This window comes from Pseudorasbora parva, chromosome 16 (assembly GCF_024679245.1).
Source record: "Pseudorasbora parva isolate DD20220531a chromosome 16, ASM2467924v1, whole genome shotgun sequence".
In the NCBI taxonomy this organism is placed as follows: Eukaryota; Metazoa; Chordata; class Actinopteri; order Cypriniformes; family Gobionidae; genus Pseudorasbora; species Pseudorasbora parva.
In genome coordinates, this window is record NC_090187.1 from 14750646 (window position 1) to 14765388 (window position 14743).

Sequence of the window (14743 nt, forward strand, 5' to 3'; positions counted from 1 at the left end):
ACCTGCTGCTAGAGTGACAAACTTTGTCTATGTTTAGATCTGAGCTCTTGGCTAATATTATCAGAAACACCATCATACCAACATAAGACAGCATCACTGGGTTCTAGCAGAAATAGCTTTAGTCTCTTATGCAGCAGGGCTAACATTTTTTATCCATAAGACAACCGTATATCCTGCACAATTTTAATATTTAATACAAAACATAAAGCTACACATCTCCAGTTCTGAGAAAAGTTTGCTTACCCCATAGACTTTTTATTGTAAGTACTGTAGTGCTTCTGCTGAGTAACAGAGTAGCGGCTCTATTAGTGCTGCAACGACGCGTCGACGTCATCGATGACGTCGACTACAGAAATACGTCGACGTTCGTGAAATGCGTCGACGCGTCGTGTCAGACGTTCATCTCGCGTAATGTTGGTTTCTGCTCCTGGTTCCATCACAAAAACCTAGACCGCGAATATCAAAAGTATGGGAATACTTTAAACAGAGGCCAAACAGTGTTTCTCACACATAGACTAATTTGTGGCGGACTGCCACATAATCAATAACGGCCGCCACATTCGTCATTCATTCATTTTTACGCTATTTAAAAGACGCACGCATATTCGTTTAGCTGCATTTCCTTAACTTCTCTCTCCGCCCTTTTGCGCGTCTCTTATTCACTCACACACACACACACGCGTTGCATTCGACCGTAAAACAAGTTTTATTGCATTTTGGCGCATTTAGTATGACATAGCTTTTAAAACCAGAGCAGTTGAATAACAGAGTTGCGACACGCCTTCATCACGCGGCCACGGCGCTCATATAATTCTAAACAAACCAGCGCGGTGTCTATCAATACAGACCAGTGTTTCCCAACCGGGATCCCGAGCAAAAGTTGCGGGGACGCACTTACACTTCGGTTCATCTCGCATCTGATGACGCATCTTTAATATGGGTTGTAACTTGGAAATAATGCTGTATGTATGTTTCTGTCGATGGATACACGCGCTGACTCCTCAGGTATACACTACAACAACAGCGATAATAAAAGAAAAACGTGGGCAAAACGGTCTCTCTTTGTAAACTTTATAAAACGCATGCGAGTGCTGCCGTACGTCCGAATATGAGCAGTCATTTTCACAGTCATCACCCCCGTGTAGCAAGGAGACTCGAATGAGAAGATCTGTCTCTGCACTCGTCCCAAAGCGCGCAAATAATGAGTTATCTTTCAAATCCTGTGATTAAACGGACAAACTCACAAAAAGTATGTCAAACTGTCATAGCCTACTCTATGCCTTCAGTGAACTTTATACAGAAAATACGACGACTATCCGTGGGTCTTAAAGGGGCAGTAGCATTCACTGCTGTCTGTTTAATGTCAAACAAAAGATAAAGACATCACTCACTGCTCCTGACTGAATAGCTTTTGTAAGTTTAAGAAGGATTATTTTTTTGATTTTAAACAGTTAAATGTGTGGTTATTTTACTTTTGATTACTTCATTCCATTTCTCTACCTAAAAACTAATGTTAGACCTACCTGAAAATCCTGAAAAGCATTGTTTATTTTGTTCTCATCTTTGCTCAATAGTATTTATTTGTGCTGCTGCTTCTATATAAGTTATCTGTTCTTATTTTCTTTATTTTCATTTGACAGTAGTCCTTTTTCCCCTGAACATAGCAAATACCAAACTGTACTGAAACGTGAACCATAAACCATGATACAAAGCAAACTGTGAGCAGTCTGTACTGTTACACCTCTAGCGTAACTTATGCGAGGGGGTGCCACAGAATTTTGAAAAATTTCAAAGGGTAAAAAAATAAATCGTTAGATTAGTCGACTAATCGAAAAAATAATCGTTAGATTAGTCGACAGAAAAAATAATCGTTAGTTGCAGCTCTAGGCTCTATACAATGAATGACTTGAAATTCAATCACAAAATTCTTATGTGGTGCAAGCTAATTGGTTCTTGATATGTAATGGCAGCAACCTATCATGCTATATCAGTGGGGGGCCATGCATTTCACACCTAGGCCTTCAGTTGTAACCTACTTGAATTAAATAGCTCTTAATAAAATCGTCATGACGCCACGGGTATAGAAGCCATCAATATTATACAGAAACGCAGTATAAGGGCGTTGCGTCTCTCATGAAGCGAGAATGAATTCCATTATTAAAGCCGGAAACCCAATGAACATAATTCAGCAAGTCTCTTTTCACCGCAGCCACAGATTTTTGTAGTAGGCTTCCTTTTGAGTTCTCCAACTACGGAAACCATGGCAATTACGGTTTTCCCAGGCATTTAAAATGAAAGCAAATTGTGTGGGGTTTTTTTTTTGCATGCAAATTCTACAGGAAAGAAAACACAATAGCATAAATGGTTCTTGAAAATTCAAAAGTATGACAAATTTATTTCATGTGAGGTTCAAAAATAATAACCAACAAAGTGTTTTTCATTAAAATGTATTAAACCCACAAAACAATTTTAACATTATGAAAATGCTGAAAATAATATAATTATAATTAAAATAATAATACAAAAATTATAACTTTACAATAAATAAATAAATCACGTTTATCATGGAACTGTAGGTTAAAAAAAATTAAATAAAATGCATTATAGCCTACTCACTAAAATAGGCTAAGTTACTGATTATTTGTACACAAAACATGCCAGTGTGTGCAGCTGACCCATATGTTTCTGCTGAAGTAAATCAAGGAGATCCGCGGGACTTCAAAATCAGTTATGGCATACATTACAGTCAGTTCTGTTTTTAGTCGGGACTGATCGAATAGTCATCCGTGACTGTGCGTTAAGCTGGAGAGGCTGTATGCGGGAATTTTGAAAATGTGCTTTGTATGTCTGTGATTAAATTAATTTCTACTCCTCTATCAGCTATTGTGGTTTAAAAAACAAACAAAAACAAAACGCTTTTAAATCTACAGATGTTTTATCTTGTGTGATTTGCTAGTTATTCTGACTAGGCTACTAGTTGGTCTCTGACCATCCAATCAAAGAACGTGAAAATGGCGACAATACGCCTGCTAAATGGCCCCAGTATCGCCAACTCGATATCTGATTGGCTCTTTAAATCTGAGTGATTATCTGATTGGTTAAACTCATTGTTTCATTGCCATTTATTTTAAGCTCGAGGCGCCCGCAATATTGATTCTGAACATAGACATCATGGCTGTGTCCGAAACCTGGAAAATGCTGCCTTCAGAGGACATTTGAAGGCAGGAAGGGATCAAGCTGCGTCCGAATCTAATGTTTCCTTCACTTCCTGTCTCATGAGATACCTTCATCTGATCGAGTTTTGGAAGGCAGCGTACATATTTCCTTCGCTGCCTTTGATATCCCACAATCCTGTGCTTTATATTCAGTGACAGTTGAGGAGGTCTATATTATACGAGGAGGAATATAGTGTGGCCCCTTTAAGAGATCCGCATTCCCTATTGAACTGCCGGTATTTTAAGTGTGCGTGCCGAACTGGGCCGTGATTCACGTGGGCAGTGTGAAGAACACGGACGACTCGGGAGCGCGCTTGTTCAGGAAAGTAACCTGTGCATTAGTTTTAGCCGATTGTAAAGTATTTAGCTCAATAAAACACGTGTTCTGTAAGGGGTTATGGTGTTAATGATTTACCTCAGACATGAGCGAGAGTGAGCTGCAGTGCATCGCGCTTAGACTGCAGAGAATGTGCTCAGTGAAAAAACACACTTTTCTTTCTGGAGTCTTATAAAAGTTAAACAGAAAATATGGTAGCTTATGTAGGCAATAACTGCATTTTTGGTTTAGAATATTAATGCTAATGTCAACCCTTTTCTTTCCCTTTTAATGTTTGCTGTTGCATCGCGTCTGACTGCTCTCACTTTTTCCAACTATGCCTCAGATCAAACAGAATCTTGTTATTAAATTTTGTTATGTCTGCCCCATACACACACACACACACACACACACACACACACACACACACACACAATACACTAAATTATTTATATACTACGCAAATCATGCAGCAGTGCCATCTATCTTTATTTCGCGATCCATTTTTTTCGACCTCGATGCGTTTCGTCATGTTTTGTATCGCGAAATTTTGTCAAACGATATTTCGTCCCATCCCTAGTGAAATCAGTATGTACATTCACGATTTGAGGGAAATATACATTTAATCGCCACTGACAGGCGTCGAATGCCGCCGTCGGTGTATATGGGTTCAAATTTTAAAGGAGCGACGCATCCGTTGCGAAGCTCAGTGCCCTTAAAGGGGCGATCGCTTTCATAACACACGCGAAGATTCGACCATGAGATCAGTGGTCGAATCAGGTCCTGCATATCGATGCATCGAATCTTTGACTATTAGGGGTCACCCCTATTGAAACTGTATAATGATTTGTGACCTACTCACTCACTCACTCACTCACTCACTCACTCACTCACTCACTCACTCACTCACTCACTCACTCACTCACTCACTCACTCACTCACTCACTCACTTCAGATTGGATTGTGTTGGTAATTGGCACTTAACTTTTCCAAATGCTAAAAGTAAGTTTCCTGCATCTAACAAGTGCTTTCGAACTTCTTTCTGATCTAAATACTAAGTTATGTGGAAAACACGAGTTGAGGGAGGGAGATAGCCTAGCTAAGGTTAGCTAGCTACGATTTCAGTACTATCAAAGATCCTTGCTCCTTCTCCATTCTCTGGATTTAGGGACAAAATACAACCAATAGTATGAAGATATTAATGTTAAATCTTACTTGTGAAAAGTAATCCCCCAAGCCATACTTGCGATGGTCCGCCGATTATAACAGGAAAACATGCTGCACAGTGCTCTGGCATCTTAACTGCTGCTATGCAACGAAACTAGGAGTATGACCAGTTCAAAATTGCCCCTGCAAATCTCATCGCCCAGCAGCCAATAGGGCGTCTATCTATATGATGTCTATGATTCTGAAGGCCTCAAGGCAGATTTCTTTGACCCTGGCAACACATGATGCCGGAAATATGATTGGATAAAAGCTCTAATATAAACAAACACTCCTGCAAGCAGTGTGAGTGAGCGTGTTTCATTTCTGTGTGTGTGAGCGTAATATTTTCAGGAGAATTATTATAGAAAAAGGAGAACTATAATGTATGGCGGAATAGCACTTCTGAGAGTACTTTGACTCGGCGCAGTAAAAAGTCACGCCTGAAGAATCCTCCATACATTATAGTTCTCCTTTTTAATCCGCTTAGAAAAGCGCCACGTTTTATTTTATGTCACCATACTTGATCGCTCAACTATTTGTGTGACTGTATTTAAATAGGGAAACGTGGAGGTGTTTGGTCGCTTCTAACTTGATCTCTGTTTGGTACCATAGTGAATGAACTGGGCTTAGTGGGCTAAGCTAAATGCTATCATAATGTCACCGCGCGTCAGAGCAATTAATTTCAAACACTGAGACGAGAGAGGTCTGTATCAACTAGTGGTGGAAATTTTGATTCTTTTAAGAGAGTCATTCATTTTCAGTTCGTTCAGCAAAATGATTCGTTCAGATTCGTTCATTGATTCGTTCAGTAACATTTTTTTAAAAATATTACATAAATATGACCGCTGATGATGAAAAAGAGTGTTTTATGTGTAATGTCTTAAGTCAACGAACGTATTTACTTACAAAAAAACTGATTTGGCTTTATTAAAATGTACATAATCTACTCATTAAATAAAATAAGTCTAAATAAGTGGTTCAGATGACCAAAGCATGTTTTCTTGCATGATTAACATTTAATTGTTTGGTCAGACATTTAGACATTCATATACCGGTATCTGAGATTATGGTAAACATGGGGTTATAAACATGAGGTTTGTCTATAACTGTGCTTTGCATCCGCTTTCTGCTGATTGCTGAACGAGACTGACACGCATGCTAAATGACTGAGGTAGCCTAGTTCGTTCATGAACGAGATCTCTCTCTCTCTATCGTTCAGAGCTGGTTCATTTCGTTCACGAGAAGTACCAGTTCGTTCACGAACGAGATATCTCTCTTGTTCAGACTCAAAACAGCGATTCGGTCAGTGAAGTTCGTTCAGTAGAATGCTATTTACTGACGTGACACGAGATCTTTTAAACCATAGGCCACTGTCACATTTTTTATTTGTTTTACAGTTTTTAGAGAAGTGCATGACATGACTCAAACATAATGAAGAAAACGGTTCAAACATAAAATAAAATACAAACACACTTTACTTTACTCTGTAGTAATCATTTAACCATCAACCTGCATTATTACACTGTTTTCATTACAGTGGTAAAGTGTACATTTCTTCCTTTGCTGCAAATATGCCACCTACACAAGCCGTTCGCTCTCAGTATCCTTCAACAACTGGGTCATTTCGTTCACGAACGAACGACATGTAGCCTACCAATTCGTTCACGAACGACATTTCTCGTTCAGTCAGACTCAAAGCCTCTCGGTCAGTAAAGGGCGTATTCATTCACTGAATTAAACAAATCACATGCTCTGTCACATCTCATACTCAAACGCTATTGGCTTGAGGTTTTGTCATTCTTTGACAGTATGAAACAGTCGACAGAGCTGCACATGCGCTCGCTGCTAATAGCGCCACGCTGCGGTGGAGGGAGGAATTTCAGTGAACGAGAAACATAAGTCAATAGACTACGTCATCAAAAACGATTCGTTCACCTAAAAGATTTGTTCAAAAAGAATGATTCGTTCACGAACGTAACATCACTAGTATCAACTCGTTTAATTTTAAAATGTTTAATATGAAAAAGCGGTGAAGTATCCCTTTAAAAGACAATATCTCCGTTTGCATTGAACTTTCAGCGCTGTAACTTTGCAGATACTGTTTGTGCTCAAGCAGCAACATTACACACTAACTAAACTTAAAAAAGTGAAATTGCATGCAACCACCCCTTTAATAGTAATGTGAATGTGCCTGACAGTCAAAGGTGGATTTTAGTTGTGTTTTAAGTATCCTGTGTTTACATATACTGCTTGGATAAAATAATTAACACATTTTTTTGTAATGAGTTCACACTAGGGTTACTATGTCTGTATCACTAAAGCCCCTTTCACACTGCGATTCCGGCAAATACACGGATAATGCGACCCGGCATTTGTTCCCGGGCCGCTAGATTTGGTCCATTCACACTGCCAGCGAAATACCGTAATATGTGCGCTTTCACACGCAACCCGTAACGGTCCCGGATAGAGTTGACACGTGACATCCTGATGTGACGTATAATGGCGAGCGATCTCAGCTTCAGCGCGGATAGTAAGGAGCTCCGTGGTCTCGATTTGTGTCCAGTTTGCACACATTCCTGCTTGTTTAATTTTAGTTTCTTTTGTATACGAACACTCTCTGCGTTTAAAACACTGACTAGCTCTTCTGGCACTGCAGGGTTGTATTATTGAAAAAACAAGCTCTAGGAGTCGCACGATAACTACGTACACGTTGCGGCATTAGTTTTGGCTTTTGTTCACACAGCGCTCGTCCCGGATCGAAACCCCGCAATGTTACTAGGTCCCCGACCCGGGTTCAATTCGGTAATCAATTCCGGGATGTGGTTGCTTTCACACAGAAGGCGACCCGGGAATGTTCCGGGAATATTGCTGGTCCGACGTGCCGTGTGAAAGGGGCTTAAGTATGAAGGCATTTGTAAGTGTCAACAGATGAAGGGTCATATGAGGTCAAGGATCACACAGGTGGAGGTCACTTTAAGCCTCTTTAAGGAAGCCCCTTTTGAATAGAAACAATATTTCTTCAGAAGCTGCAGATTAATCTATGCACTCTAAAAAATAATTCAGTGGCTTAGTAAATATCACAGTAATAATTAACTTTATTAACTTAATAAAATCTCTCAATATCATTTACTTGATGGTTTTAGTTAAACATACCAAAATAATTGACTAAAAATCCAACAGTTAATTTTGTCTAAAATGTATAGTTATATTTAAGTTTTTTTCACTAAAATAATTTAGTATTCAAATAACCAATTATTTATTTTAAATATACTTAATACATTTGCGAAATTTATTTCAAAATATTTGAGAATGGAGAATTAAACCGATCTGTTTCAAGAACCACAAATATTACTTAATTAAAATCAAGATTATTAATATTTAACACACACTGAAGAAATTGAGTAAGTTTCCTCGATTAAAACAATGCACCCCTCCCCCACCCTCTGACGCGACGACAGCTCGACGGTTGAGTGAGTGCGGATATTTGAATTCTCCTCAGTCACCAGAGCAGTTTCTTCTTCTCAGCGTCGCAGAATTGGGGCATTTCCTCAGTGAAATTCAGGTTTGTATGTTTTGTTTTATCTATATAGTCATTACTGTGCTAAAAGGCATTTTATTTAATTCAAAACAACATACAGGGACAGTGTGAGTCACCTTAAGTTAACGTGTGGCGTTGGTCTTTGAAACGCCTGCTGTGTTGCTCAAAACACAGAACTTTATTCGTAAAGATAATGAATATAATGAATTTGGATGATAAAATCTTATTAAAACTGGGGACTGTTTGTTTATTGTCAGGTTATGGAGTCTGGCGCCTCGCAGCATCTTTCAGCTACGAATGAAATGCAGGACAGCGGCCTCAAGTTCAAAGTCCACCCGCAGACCGCTAACGTTAGTCCATCTCAGGCTCGAGAAACAGAGCTGATACGGTGGAAATGGGATAACAGACCAGTTGATTACACTTGAATTACTTTTAAATGTTTAATTTTTACTTCTAAAATGTTTGTTACATGAGTTCAAATGTTGTAAAATAACGTATGTCAAAACAGTAATATATGCTGTAACGTTATTGCTGTACTCGTCGACAAAAGGCCATGTCATGTAACTTATAAGTGTGTTTGTGTGGACTGTGGAGTATTTTACAAAGGTTTAGAGGAAATTAAAGTTATACTATACAAGTTAGTAATACTCATAAATAAAAACAGTTCATATTAGTCATAATTATTGGTTTTTAAAATGCTTTTTACCCAATTTTTTCTACTCAATTGAATTTGTTAATGTAACAAATGCAGGTACTCAGATCTACTTAATTTTTTTACTTACATTTACTCAGTTCATATGGTGTCTTTAATTGATTTCACTGCTTTAAAATTTTACTCAATTTTTTTAGTGTAAAAATGTTTCACCAAAAAAATTTAGTAAATCATAGTATTAGTTTTTAGAGTGTGTGTGACGGTATGCCCTTGACCATCCAAAACCTCTTGAATACATGTTCCAAGAAATGTTTATTTGATATAATCTGCTTGAAATTCAGCAAGCCCATGTTCGCATATGAGGTAAACCAGAGCATTAATTCCTCTCTTAAGTTAATTCATATAACAGGAAGACTGTGCACAAATACACACACATACACACACACACACACACACACACACACACACACACACACACACACACACACACACACACACACACACACACACACACACACACACAGTGCCACTAGTGTGTTTCAGTAGCAGTGGAAATTACTGTAACTAACTGCCCTTGTGTCATTTTTCCAGGCCTGTACAGTACACTTGAAGGCAAAATCAGCGAGTGTGTCTTTGCACTGCATGTTGTTTGACTCTGTCCAGCTGCTTATTAGTCTTATAAAACTTGAATATTGCAGTTTTAATACAGAATGCATCACTAATGCATTATAATGTTTCAGAAAAGTTTAAGAAGCACTTGGCCATGACAGGCAGCACATCTATGTATTGCAGTAAAGTTAGATGCATCTCTGATCAACATAAATGATAAGCACAGACCTCCCTGCCGCTGCTGTGATTTCATACAGTGGAACAGGTTTTGGCAATCTTTTGCCATTATATCAATCCTGTCTTTTAAAGACTTATTCCACAGCTTGCTGTTTATAGAGTCTCTCCAATATTTAAAGCTGCAGTCCGTAACTTTTTTTGGTTAAAAATGATCTAAAATCCTTTTTTGTGCAAGTACATAACCAAGCAGTGTTTAAAACCATCGCCTTACCGGTTCACAATGGTAAACTTGTAATAATGTGCTATAATTTGAGTGGTACTGGTAGCTTTCCAAGGGAAATTTGAGAATGGCGTCGTTCGTCTTTGCGTCATTACATCACATCTGTGTGTATACATAAAGAAGTAGTCCTGGGTAGGCTATATCACATGTGAGGATGATGCAGGTGGCGGATCATGTATAGCCTTTCTCACAGCAGCTGGAGGAATTAAATGTAATATTTTTTTGGCAGATTATAATCCAGAAAGGTCCAAATGACAATCATCAATGACAGCTGGATATTCAACCATAGTCAAAAGAAAAGAATTACACTGTACACTTCTACAAGTTAGACTAAAATACACTAAATAAACATAGTAACGCCATGACGATTTTGTTGACACCAAACTATAACATTAATATAAATTTTCACTGTTTGAGGTGGTATGAGCTAAACTATCATTATTTAATCACCAATGGTAGCATGATTCATTGTAATGCCATTTTTAACTCAGTTGGTCTGATAAAAAGTTACTTTCTACTAGCCTAGAATTCTAGACGCACCCTAGAGGCAGCAAATCTAATCTGGTCAGGCCAATCACATCGTGTATAGAGTCGTTGGGTGGAGCTTAACATAATCAAGGCAGAGTTGCGTTTGCATGCTTCTAGTGAAACACTGAAGCTGGCGAACGGCGGTCTTTCGAATCGGCTTTGGCTGCCACTCTGAAAGACTTGGAGTTAAGCTTTTCTCTGAGAAAAGAACAAAGAATGGCATTGAAGTCATTCTTAAAAAGGGAAGATGTGTTCGGAGTTTTGCCGACCAGATACGGCAAAAGTTTAATCTGTCAACTAGCTCCGCTTCACATTGGTTGTAGCGCTATCCTAATGTGTGCAGAGGGAGTTTGAAAGACAACCGTTTATCCCGCCCCTCGGATTGAGCTGTCAATGGTGAGTTCCCAGACCAAACATCTTGATGTGGGTCTGGCTTGTCAGGCTAACTTTCTACTACTGTACTCCAAGACGTAGAATCTGGGATTCTGAAGTACAGTATCCACACCAGTGTGGTGATTAACAGCCAGGGTTGCCAGGTTTTCACAACAAAATCCGCCCAATTGCTACTCAAAAGCTGCCCAAAACTAATCCTATGGCGTTTTTTTTAGTGGGGTTCCCCTGCTAAAATTCCCTGGGATAAATATCACATAATTGGGGTCGCTTTAAACCGTGTACATGAAAAACAGCCCGCGGCAACAGTGTTAAAGTAGCCCAATTCTGCAGGAACACCACAGACTTGGCAACACTGCTGACAGCCACACATACTCCTCAAAACATTAGATTAATCCGCATTGAGGATTTCCGCCATTCACATGTTTTATGAATCTAAATTTGCTTACGATGTTTCAAGGACATTCATGAACGCTTTGAACAGGCATGATGAGATGTTTCCTTAAAATATTCAGAAAACATTCTCACTTTTGCCATGTTTGAGACAATTTATAAAAATAGAATTATCTCTATATTCTAAGTGGTTTGGACAGATTTTTTTTTTTTTTTTCAAAGGTAACGTAAGTGTCCCTTCATGTGCATTAACAACCTGTCCAGTCATAAATCATTTTCCTCTTTCAGAACACATTCACACACACTGTTTTGGGCAATTCAATGTAACTATACAATTAATATTACCATTTTATTATGATTATTATATACATACTATATATACTATATATATTTAACAAAATAAGAAATATTCTGTAATGCTATTGTACGGTAAAAATAAATAAACAAATACAAATATTTTATTTTACTAGAAAATTACAATAGTAATATTTTTAATGTCTTAATTTACAAACAGTATGCCATCAAGCTTTTATTTTGACAGGTTGCTGGCAAATACATAAATGCACCATCCGGTTTTAGAGGGCACTGCTTGATCCACAATAAATGAAGCAAGCAAGCCTTTCTGAGGCTCTGAAACACATGAAATGCACGCGTAAATGAAGAGCTTCACTCTAAGAAATAGTACCACATATTGCTTCCCTTTTCTTTAAAACTGAACTAAGCCATATCGCACTAACGCTTTTATTTCAATGTAATGTACAGCATAGTTTTTTGCGACCATTCATTTGGGCAGGTCAAGTTGCTGAACACTTAATAGGTGTTGAGTTGTAAATGTGGGTTTTCATATGAACCATAAACATTCTGAATGAGTCTTTTGTGTGTGTGTGTGTGTGTGTGTGTGTGTGTGTGTGTGTGTGTGTGTGTGTGTGTGTGTGTGTGTGTGTGTGTGTGTGTGTAGTTTAAATAAATGGTCTGGGTGTTTAAAATGACATGTTCTGTGTCACTCTGCCATTCTTTCCTGATCTAGAAGCTTGACTGGTTCCGCTTGGCCTCTAAACAGAACCTGTCCTGCCTGACCACGCTTTAAGACTTTTTGTCTCAGCTCCAGTAATTGTGTGAAACCCCCACTGAACATGCCAGTGGCAGCACGCCCGGAAAATCTCTGTATTCTATGTCCCATTCTTGCTGAATGAAAGATGTACCCTGTGAAAAACACAGTTTATTTTTATTGCCCGGCAAATAGAGAAATCAGTTGTCTCGTTTAAGTAACAACTTTAGAGACAGAGAGAGAAAAAAAAGTATAGAGCTGTAAAATATAGCATAGCTTGTATAATTTGCTCAAATAATTTGTCTTCTGAAACTCTAAAGTAGATTACTGGGGTCTTTTTTTAGAAACACCTTCAAAGCAGGAGATTCAAACACAAGTATTAAACTGCTCTCCATTTCTGTCTTGGAGAAACAATTAAGTTACAACAGATATCTCATTTGTGATTTTTTTTCTTGTGTGTTGGCGAGTCTCACAGGGATAGGCTAGTGATGGAAGTCTGTTTATTTTTATTCTTCCTCTCTCTGAAATGAGAGGGTTTTTCCATCTTTACTGCTCCTCTGGTTCTGTTTGTGTGATGGCTCATTCCAGTCTCTCTCCTTCACTGAATCAGTCATTCAGTTCTGTTCATTCAGCACACAGTGTAACAACTGGCTCAACGTTTTGCCCCTGTGTGCAGGACAATACAGCCTCCCTCTATACCAGGGATTCCCAATCTCGGACCTGCAGAGTTTAGCTGTTACAGGGCCTATAAAGACATTGATTAGCTGTTTCAGGTGTGGTTGATTGGGGTTGGAGCTAAACTCTGCAGGACAGTGGCCCTCCAGGGCCAAGACTGGGGATCCCTGCTCTATACAATTGAACTATCAATAAATAGTACAATTATCTGACACGTTATAATCTCTGTTAAGAGCACATGATGGCGCATTTTTCTAAGCCAAATATAATCTCCTAGTAATTTTACCAGGTCACTTTCATGTGTTTACTGCTCTAAAGAGTGTTGATTGGAGTTCGTCCCAGGCTTGCCGGCTGTTGATTTATTACCGCCTTAATCCTTCAATAATGTTCGTTAACTTTGCATTTGGGTCTTCAGTGTACCACCAAACAGGTATTTATGTAATAATGTGTACATTTTTCTCCGAACTCATCATTTCACAAATTTTCAGAAGCGACGAGAATATTTTTTGTGCACAAAAAAATATATAAAAAAATAATGATTTTATCCGCCAACTTAATGTCTTCCGTGTAGGTCTCGAATGTGAACTCACACGATAGCGACGCTCCTCCGCTCTTCTGAATCATGTATCTGAACGCCGGATCTGCGTCATATTCTCGCGCATGCATCAAGTTCACGTCAATAACTTGGTGGATAAAGTCATTATTTCGATTTTTGTGCGCACAATAACTATTTTCCTCGCATTGTAAAATGATTGCACGGCCACTGTAGTGAGATGGACTTTGTATCGATGTTTTTAGTGCCTTTATGGGTCTTGTGAGTGGGAATGTACTGAATGCCAATAGAGGCCTATCTGAAGCCTTTCACAGCCATCAGCTTTCAACAAAAATATCTTCATTTGTGTTCCGAAGATGAACAAAGGTCTTACAGGTGTCCAACGAGGGTGAGTAATTAATGAAATAATTTTCATTTTTGGGTGAACTAACCCTTTAAGAACAAATTCATGTGCGTAAGAGTTGTGAATTAGACAAGCATTTGAATGAATCAGTTAGACAGGAAAAATGAATGAGACCCATTGTTTTAATAGTGAATTGTTTAGAAGATAGAAAAGTGTGATACCATTTGTTTTATCTTCCTGGTCATTGTTTTTTTGTATATTACACCACATTTAGATTGCATTTTAGATTGTTCTCTGCACTCTTCAAAAAATGTAATTCTGTTATTATTTACTCTCTCTCATGTTGTTCCAAACCTGTATGAGTTTCTTTCTTCTGCTGAACACAAAATAAGATATTAGGAACAATGTTTGTAACAAAGAAGATAGAGCAACCATTCATTACCATAGTATTTTTTCCCTACTATGGTAGTCATTGGTTTCTCTATCTGCTTGGTTACAAACATTCTTCACAATATTTTCTTTTGTGTTAAGCAGAAGAAAGAAACTCATACAGGTTTGGAACAAATTGAGAGTGAGTACATGATGACAGAATTTTCCTTTTTGGGTGAACTATCCTTTTAAAATTATATATTTGTACCTTTTTAAGGGTGCATATTAGTACCTTAGAGTAGCAATATGTACCGTAAGGAATTACTGTGAACATTTTAGGGGTAAAAAAGGTACAAAGATGTCCTTTTAAGGGTACTGCCCCAGTGACAAGCTGTTGTACCCTTAAATGTAAAATGTTTGCATGTTTTTTGAAAGTGTGAATGTAAAACAG

At 38.3% G+C, this 14743-nt stretch overlaps 1 protein-coding gene across 4 annotated transcripts in view; it reads left to right on the forward strand.

Annotated features, from left to right (window-relative positions):
• Positions 1 to 14743, forward strand: part of gse1b (Gse1 coiled-coil protein b) — a 325637-nt gene that overhangs the window by 16128 nt on the left and 294766 nt on the right. The window lies entirely within an intron of this gene.